The sequence below is a fragment of the Bombina bombina genome, chromosome 12, assembly GCF_027579735.1.
Source record: "Bombina bombina isolate aBomBom1 chromosome 12, aBomBom1.pri, whole genome shotgun sequence".
Lineage (NCBI taxonomy): Eukaryota > Metazoa > Chordata > Amphibia > Anura > Bombinatoridae > Bombina > Bombina bombina.
Genome location: NC_069510.1, coordinates 65,030,989 through 65,040,988, shown reverse-complemented (window position 1 = coordinate 65,040,988; position 10,000 = coordinate 65,030,989). Strand labels below are relative to the sequence as shown.

Sequence of the window (10,000 nt, the reverse complement as noted above, 5' to 3'; positions counted from 1 at the left end):
TAAACTACCTTCCAGTAGAGCATTTATGCTCCTTCAACAAAGGATATCTAGAGAATTAAACAAATTTGACAATAGAAGTAAATTAGAAAATTGTTTAAAACTGTATGCTGTATCTGAATCATGAAGGAAACATTTTGGAATTCATGTCCCTTTAACAGGCTGGATGTAATGGACTGGTGACAAATGAAAGAGGTTGCTGATAGACTGAGAAGATAGCACCAGAGATGGGAAGAGTGCTGACAAGCTGGTGACAGATGGGGAGGATGGTGAATAGCTGACAGATGGTGATGGTTCTGAAAGATGGGCATTAGACTGGAAATTTGTTGAAGAACTGGTGACAAATGGTGAAGGTACTGAAAAATGGGTGACAGACTGGTGAAAGACTGGCAAGAGATGGGAGAATTCTGAATAATAGGTGACAGACCGAGGGTGTGGTGAAGAACTGACAACAGATGGTTGAGAAAGCCGAATCATGGAAGACAATTGAGGATTTTGAAAAACTACACCGAGATGACAAGGGTGCTGAAGGAAAGGCATTAAGACTGGAAATTCTGTGAAGAACTGGTGACAGATGGTGAAAGGTGCTGAATTATAACCTACAGACTGGGAAGATGGAGACGGACTGGTAACACGACAAGATTGCTGAAGGATGGACTACAGACGGAGGATGGTGAAGGACTGGTAACACGACAAGATTGCTGAAGGATGGACTACAGACGGAGGATGGTGAAGGACTGGTAACACATGACAAGATAGCTGAAGGATGGACTACAGACGGAGGATGGTGAAGGACTGGTAACACATGACAAGATTGCTGAAGGATGGTGAAGGACTGGTAACACATGACAAGATAGCTGAAGGATGGACTACAGACGGAGGATGGTGAAGGACTGGTAACACATGACAAGATAGCTGAAGGATGGACTACAGACGGAGGATGGTGAAGGACTGGTAACACATGACAAGATTGCTGAAGGATGGTGAAGGACTGGTAACACATGACAAGATTGCTGAAGGATGGGCTACAGACGGAGGATGGTGAAGGACTGGTAACACATGACAAGATTGCTGAAGGATGGTGAAGGACTGGTAACACATGACAAGATTGCTGAAGGATGGACTACAGACGGAGGATGGTGAAGGACTGGTAACACATGACAAGATAGCTGAAGGATGGACTACAGACGGAGGATGGTGAAGGACTGGTAACACATGACAAGATTGCTGAAGGATGGTGAAGGACTGGTAACACATGACAAGATTGCTGAAGGATGGGCTACAGACGGAGGATGGTGAAGGACTGGTAACACGACAAGATTGCTGAAGGATGGTGAAGGACTGGTAACACATGACAAGATTGCTGAAGGATGGTGAAGGACTGGTAACACATGACAAGATTGCTGAAGGATGGACTACAGACGGAGGATGGTGAAGGACTGGTAACACATGACAAGATTGCTGAAGGATGGACTACAGACGGAGGATGGTGAAGGACTGGTAACACATGACAAGATTGCTGAAGGATGGACTACAGACGGAGGATGGTGAAGGACTGATAACACGACAAGATTGCTGAAGGATGGTGAAGGACTGGTAACACATGACAAGATTGCTGAAGGATGGTGAAGGACTGGTAACACATGACAAGATAGCTGAAGGATGGACTACAGACGGAGGATGGTGAAGGACTGGTAACACATGACAAGATAGCTGAAGGATGGACTACAGACGGAGGATGGTGAAGGACTGGTAACACATGACAAGATTGCTGAAGGATGGTGAAGGACTGGTAACACATGACAAGATTGCTGAAGGATGGGCTACAGACGGAGGATGGTGAAGGACTGGTAACACATGACAAGATTGCTGAAGGATGGTGAAGGACTGGTAACACATGACAAGATTGCTGAAGGATGGACTACAGACAGAGGATGGTGAAGGACTGGTAACACATGACAAGATAGCTGAAGGATGGACTACAGACGGAGGATGGTGAAGGACTGGTAACACATGACAAGATTGCTGAAGGATGGTGAAGGACTGGTAACACATGACAAGATTGCTGAAGGATGGGCTACAGACGGAGGATGGTGAAGGACTGGTAACACGACAAGATTGCTGAAGGATGGTCAAGGACTGGTAACACATGACAAGATTGCTGAAGGATGGTGAAGGACTGGTAACACATGACAAGATTGCTGAAGGATGGACTACAGACGGAGGATGGTGAAGGACTGGTAACACATGACAAGATTGCTGAAGGATGGACTACAGACGGAGGATGGTGAAGGACTGGTAACACATGACAAGATAGCTGAAGGATGGACTACAGACGGAGGATGGTGAAGGACTGGTAACACATGACAAGATTGCTGAAGGATGGTGAAGGACTGGTAACACATGACAAGATTGCTGAAGGATGGTGAAGGACTGGTAACACATGACAAGATTGCTGAAGGATGGTGAAGGACTGGTAACACATGACAAGATTGCTGAAGGATGGTGAAGGACTGGTAACACATGACAAGATTGCTGAAGGATGGTGAAGGACTGGTAACACATGACAAGATTGCTGAAGGATGGGCTACAGATGGAGGACAGTGAAGGACTGGTAACACATGACAAGTTTGCTGAAGGATGGGCTACAGATGGAGGACAGTGAAGGACTGGTAACACATGACAAGATTGCTGAAGGATGGGCTACAGATGGAGGACAGTGAAGGACTGGTAACACATGACAAGTTTGCTGAAGGATGGGCTACAGACAGAGGATGGTGAAGGACTGTAACACATTTCAAGATTGCTGATGGATGGGCTACAGACTGGGCGAATGGTGAAGGACTGGTAACACATTTCAAGATTGCTGAAGGATGGGCTACAGGTGGAGGATGGTGAAGAACTAGTGACCCATGATGAGTTTGCTGAAGGATGGGCTTCAGAAGGAGGATGGTAAAGGACTAGCAACATGACGAGATTGCTATAGGATGGGATACAGACTGGGAGGATGGTGAAGGACCAGCAACATGACGAGATTGCTGAAGGATCAGCTACAGACTGAGGATGGTGAAGGACTAGCAACATGACGAGATTGCTATAGGATGGGATACAGACTGGGAGGATGGTGAAGGACCAGCGACATGACGAGATTGCTGAAGGATGGGCTACAGACTGAGGATGGTGGACTAGCAACATGATGAGATTGCTATAAGATGGGCTACAGACTGGGAGGATGGTGAAGGACCAGCGACATGACGAGATTGCTGAAGGATAGGCTACAGACTGAGAAAATGGACTGTCGACACAATGAGGGTGCTATAGAATGGGCAACAGAATGGAAGATGATGGACTAGCGACACATGATGAGAGTGCTAATGGATGATGAAGGATGGGCAGCGGATCTACTGAGTAAAGGAAATGGTTAAAGGAGGGTAAGGAGGACCACTTTAGTAAAAATTTAACTTTCATGATTCAGAGAGAGCACACAATCCACTTCCATTATCAAAAATGTGCACAATATTCATATTTATACACTTTGAGGCACCAGCTCCTACTGAGCATGAGCAAGAACTTACAGTATATAGATATATGCATTCTGTGATTGGCTGATGGCTTTCACATGATGCTGGGGAAAGGGAAATTGGACTAACTTTGAAATTCGTCAGAAAAAAAACAACTTTTGTATTATGCATTTGTTGATTATGTAATTCTATCGTATTTAACGGTCGTTTAAGGCTGAGGAGAACAACCAATTGTTCAAGGGTTACGGATGGTGATTGGATACTGATGGGGAACTGCCAACAAATGATAAAGGAAATAGGTCGGTAGCAGACAACGAATGATAAGAGAAAGGAGAAAAATTGGGCTAAATGGTAAAAAACAGGTGATTTGTTGAAGAATGAGGACAGATAATTTACAGATGATTGTGAAGAATGAACAATTATTTGGGAAGATGGTATAAAATGAGGAGTTTTGCAATGACAACAAACAGTGCAACCCACCATTCAAAGTAAAAGCATTTTTCTGTAATTGCTACATACAAATATAAAGCCAATGTATAAGATGCTAAAGTCAAATGAGTCTCTCTGTAGTATCAAAGACTACAATTTCCATATTCACTTGCTTTTCCTTCCTCTCTGTCTTTCTCGCAAAACGTCACTGCTTTGGTCTTGATAAAGTTTGGTAGTGAGCAAAAACAAAAAAAAAACAAAAAAAATAGATGTACATCTCAGCTCCTATAAAATGTGCAAAGCCAAAACGTATTCCAGTACTGGGAGCAAATGCATGTGATATACAGTCAAGCCAGGGCCGATACCAAAGGCATGGGTGTAATCATTTTTAGAGGAGTGTTAAAGGGATAGTATACACCGATTTTCATCTACTATAAAGAAGAATATGCACAGATACTGATATAAAAATCCAGTATAAAACCATTTTAAAAAGTACTTAGAAGCTGCCAATTGATGAGGTTCGGCTGAGACAACCACTGAAAGGGGCTGAGAAAGCAGGAAGGGTAGACACTCCCCTCCTCCCCTTCCCCTGTATATGAAAAGACCCATTACAGAAGCAGGAGTCTGTAGACATTAGTATACATCTAAACATTTGGGGCTTGGTTAGGAGTCTGAAAATCAGCATAATGTTATTTAAAAATAAGCAAAACTATACATTTTTACAAAAAAAAAACCCAGATGGGCGATAAATGGATCATCTACAAAACATTTATGCCAAGAAAAAACAGAATTTATGCTTACCTGATAAATTACTTTCTCCAACGGTGTGTCCGGTCCACGGCGTCATCCTTACTTGTGGGATATTCTCCTCCCCAACAGGAAATGGCAAAGAGCCCAGCAAAGCTGGCCATATAGTCCCTCCTAGGCTCCGCCTACCCCAGTCATTCGACCGACGGACAGGAGGAAATATATATAGGAGAAACCATATGGTAACGTGGTGACTGTAGTTAGAGAAAATAATTCATCAGACCTGATTAAAAAACCAGGGCGGGCCGTGGACCGGACACACCGTTGGAGAAAGTAATTTATCAGGTAAGCATAAATTCTGTTTTCTCCAACATAGGTGTGTCCGGTCCACGGCGTCATCCTTACTTGTGGGAACCAATACCAAAGCTTTAGGACACGGATGAAGGGAGGGAGCAAATCAGGTCACCCAAACGGAAGGCACCACGGCTTGCAAAACCTTTCTCCCAAAAATAGCCTCCGAAGAAGCAAAAGTATATAATTTAAAAAAAAATTTGGTCAACAGGAACCTCATTCTTGAAGGCCCATGTGGAAGCCACAGCCCAAGTGGAGTGAGCTGTGATACTTTCAGGAGGCTGCCGTCCGGCAGTCTCAAAAGCCAATCTGATGATGCTTTTAAACCAAAAGGAAAGAGAGGTAGAAGTTGCTTTTTTACCTCTCCTTTAACCAGAATAAACAACAAACAAAGAAGATGTTTGTCTAAAATCTTCAGTAGCCTCTAAATAGAATTTTAGAGCACGGACAACGTCCAAATTGTGTAACAAACGTTCCTTCTATGAAACTGGATTCGGACACAAAGAAGGTACAACTATCTCCTGGTTAATATTTTTGTTGGAAACAACCTTCGGAAGAAAACCAGGCTCAGTACGTAAAACCACCTTATCTGCATGGACCAGATAGGGCGGAGAACACTGCAGAGCAGATAACTCAGAAACTCTTCTAGCGGAAGAAATTGCAACCTAAAACAAAACTTTCCAAGATAATAACTTAATATCTACGGAATGTAAGGGTTCAAACGGAACCCCTTGAAGAACTGAAAGAACTAGATTAAGACTCCAGGGAAGAGTCAAAGGTCTGTAAACAGGCTTGATTCTAACCAGAGCCTGAACAAACGCTTAAACGTCTGGCACAGCTGCCAGCCTTTTGTGAAGTAAAACAGATAAAGCAGAGATCTGTCCCTTCAGAGAACTTGCAGAAAATCCTTTCTCCAAACCTTCTTGTAGAAAGGAAAGAATCTTAGGAATTTTTATCTTGTTCTATGGGAATCCTTTAGATTCACACCAACAGATATATTTTTTCCATATATTATGGTAAATTTCTCTAGTTACAGGCTTTCTAGCCTGAATAAGAGTATCTATTACAGAATCTGAAAACCCACGCTTTGATAAAATCAAGCGTTCAAACTCCAAGCAGTCAGTTGGAGGAAAACCAGATTCGGATGTTCGAATGGACCCTGAATAAGAAGGTCCTGTCTCAAAGGTAGCTTCCATGGTGGAGCCGATGACACATTCACCAGGTCTGCATACCAAGTCCTGCGTGGCCACACAGGAACTATCAAGATCACCGAAGCCCTCTCCAGATTGATCCTGGCTACCAGCCTGGGAATGAGAGGAAACGGTGGGAATACATAAGCTAGGTTGAAGATCCAAGGTGCTACTATTGTATCCAATAGAGTCGCCTTGGGATCCCTGGATTTGGACCCGTAACAAGGGACCTTGAAGTTCTGACGAGAGGCCATCAGAACCATGTCTAGAATGCCCCATAATTGAGTTATTTGGGCAAAGATTTCCAGATGGAGTTCCCACTCCCCCGGATGCTCCTCCATCGCCAGGGAACTCCTTGTTTCCCCCTGATGGTTGATATATGTAACAGTCGTCATGATGTCTGATTGAAACCTTATGAATTTGGCCTTTGCTAGTCAAGGCCAAGCCTTGAGAGCATTGAATATCGCTCTCAGTTCCAGAATGTTTATCGGGAGAAGAGATTCTTCCCGAGACCATAGACCCTGAGCTTTCAGGGGTTCCCAGACCGCGCCCCAGCCCACCAGACTGGCGTCGGTCGTGACAATGACCTACTCTGGTCTACGGAAGCTCATTTCCTGTGACAGGTTGTCCAGGGTCAGCCACCAACAGAGTGAATCTCTGGTTATTTGATCTACTTGTATCGTCGGAGACAAGTCTGTATAATCCCCATTCCACTGTCTGAGCATGCACAGGTGTAATGGTCTTAGATGAATTCGTGCAAAAGGAACTATGTCCCTTGCCGCAACCATCAAACCTATTACTTCCATGCACTGCGCTATGGAATGAAGAAGAACAGAATGAAGTACCTGACAAGAGCTTAGAAGTTTTGATTTTCTGGCCTCTGTCAGAAAAACCTTCATTTCTAAGGAAACTATTATTGTTCCCAAGAAGGGAACTCTTGTTGACGGGGACAGAGAACTTTTTTCTATGTTCACTTTCCACCTGTGAGATCTGAGAAAGGCTAGGACAATGTCCGTATGAGCCCTTGCTTTTGACAGAGACGACACTTGAATCAGGATGTCGTCCAAGTAAGGTACTACTGCAATGCCCCTTGGTCTTAGCACCGCTAGAAGGGACCCTAGTACCTTTGTGAAAATCCTTGGAGCAGTGGCTAATCCGAATGGAAGTGCCACAAACTGGTAATGTTTTTCCAGAAAGGCGAACCTTAGGAACCGAAAATGTTCCTTGTGGATAGGAATACGTAGGTACGCATCCTTTAAGTCCACCGTGGTCATGAATTGACCTTCCTGGATGGTAGGAAGGATCGTTCGAATGGTTTCCATTTTGAACGATGAAACCCTTAGAAACTTGTTTAGAATCTTGAGATCTAAAATTGGTCTGAATGTTCCCTCTTTTTTGGGAATTATGAACAGGTTGGAGTAAAAACCCATCCCTTGTTCTCCTAATGGAACAGGATGAATCACTCCCATGCTTAACAGGTCTTCTACACAGTGTAAGAATGCCTGTTCGAAGATAATTGAGACCTGTGGAACCTTCCCCTGAATTCCAGGAGATAACCTTGAGAAACTATTTCTAGCGCCCAAGGATCCTGAACATCTCTTGCCCAAGCCTGAGCAAAGAGAGAAAGTCTGCCCCCCACCAGATCCGGTCCCAGATCGGGGGCCAACACTTCATGCTGTTTTGGTAGCAGTGGCAGGTGACTTGGCCTGCTTACCCTTGTTCCAGCCTTGCATCGGCCTCCAGGCTGGCTTAGTTTGAGAAGTATTACCCTCTTGCTTAGAGGGTGTAGAATTTGAGGCTGGTCCGTTTCTGCGAAAGGGGCGAAAATTTGGTTTATTTTTAGCCTTAAAAGACCTATCCAGAGGAAGGGCGTGGCCCTTTCCCCCAGTGATGTCTGAAATAATCTCTTTCAAGTCAGGGCCAAACAGTGTTTTACCCTTGAAAGGGATGTTAAGCAAAAGCGCTCTGCGCGCCACGATAGCAAACCCTGAATTATTCGCCGCTAATCTAGCTAATTGCAAAGCGGCATCTAAAATAAAAGAGTTAGCCAATTTAAAAGCTTGAACTCTGTCCAAAACCTCCTCGTACGAAGATTCTTTATTGAGCGACTTTTCTAGTTCTTCGAACCAGAAACACGCAGCTGTAGTGACAGGAACAATGCATGAAATTGGTAGTAGAAGGTAACCTTGCTGAACAAACATCTTTTTAAGCAAACCCTCTAACCTTAAATCCATAGGATCTTGAAAGCACAACTATCTTCTATAGCAGTGATTTTTAACCTTTTTTTTGCGGTGCCACACTTTTTTACATTAAAAAATCCTGTGGCACACCACCATCCCAAAATTTAAAAAAAATCACACATTGTAGCCTAATACAGCATATATATATACACATACACACAAGCACACACATACTGTATGTATTGTGCTGTTATGCCATGCCTCCTACAAACTACCCTTGCACTGGGAGTAAAAACAAGCAAAGTTTAAAAAATATGTCACACTGTTGTCAGTCTGCCGTGGCACACCTGAGGATCTCTCACGGCACACTAGTGTGCCACGGCACACTGGTTGAAAAACACTGTTCTATAGGAATAGAAGTGCGTTTGTTTAGAGTAGAAACCGCCCCCTCGACCTTGGGGACTGTATGCCATAAGTCCTTTCTGGGGTCGACTATAGGAAATAATTTCTTAAATATAGGGGGAGGACAAAAGGTATGCCGGGCCTTTCCCACTCCTTATTTACTATGTCCGCCACCCGCTTGGGTATAGGAAAAACATCGGGGGGCACCGGAACCTCTAGGAACTTGTCCATCTTACCTAATTTCTCTGGAATGACCAAATTGTCACAATCATCCAGAGTAGATAATACCTCCTTAAGTAGTGCGTGGAGATGTTCTAATTAAAATTTAAAAGTTACAATATCAGGTTCTGCTTGTTGAGAAATTTTCCCTGAATCTGAAATTTCTCCCTCAGACAAAACCTCCCTCCTGGCCCCTTCAGATAGGTGTGAGGGTATGTCAGAACAGATATCATCAGCGTCCTCTTGCTCTTCAGTGTTTAAAACAGAGCAATCACGCTTTCTCTGATAAGTAGGCATTTTGGAAAAAATGCATGCAATAGAATTATCCATTACAGCCATTAATTGTTGTATGGTAATAAGTATTGGCGCACTAGATGTACTAGGGGCCTCTTGTGTGGGCAAAACTGGTGTAGACACAGAAGGGGATGATGCAGTACCATGCTTACTCCCCTCATTAGAGGAATCATCTTGGGCAATATCATATCTATGGCATTATAATCCCTACTTTGTTTGGACATTATGACACAAATATATCACATATATTTAAAAGGGGAGACACATTGGCTTTCATACATATAGAACATCGTTATCTGATGGTTCAGACATGTTAAACAGGCTTAAACTTGTCAACAAAGCACAAAAAACGTTTTACAATAAAACCGTTACTGTCCCTTTAAATTTTAAACTGAACACACTTTATTACTGAATATGTGAAAAAGTATGAAGGAATTGTTCAAAATTCACCAAAATTTCACCATAGTAACTTAAAGCCTTGAAAGTATTGCACACCAAATTTGAAAGCTTTAACCCTTAAAATAACGGAACCGGAGCAGTTTTTACATTTAACCCCTATACAGTCCCAGGTATCTGCTTTGCTGAGACCCAACCAAGCCCAGAGGGGAATACGATACCAAATGATGCCTTCTATAAGCTTTTTCAGTGGTTCTTAGCTCCTCACACATGC

The 10,000-nt window shown here is 43.4% G+C and overlaps 1 protein-coding gene across 1 annotated transcript in view; it reads right to left on the bottom strand.

The window, feature by feature from the left end:
- The window catches only part of PLXNA3 (plexin A3), a 304,218-nt gene that overhangs the window by 241,316 nt on the left and 52,902 nt on the right, over positions 1 to 10,000 (bottom strand). The window lies entirely within an intron of this gene.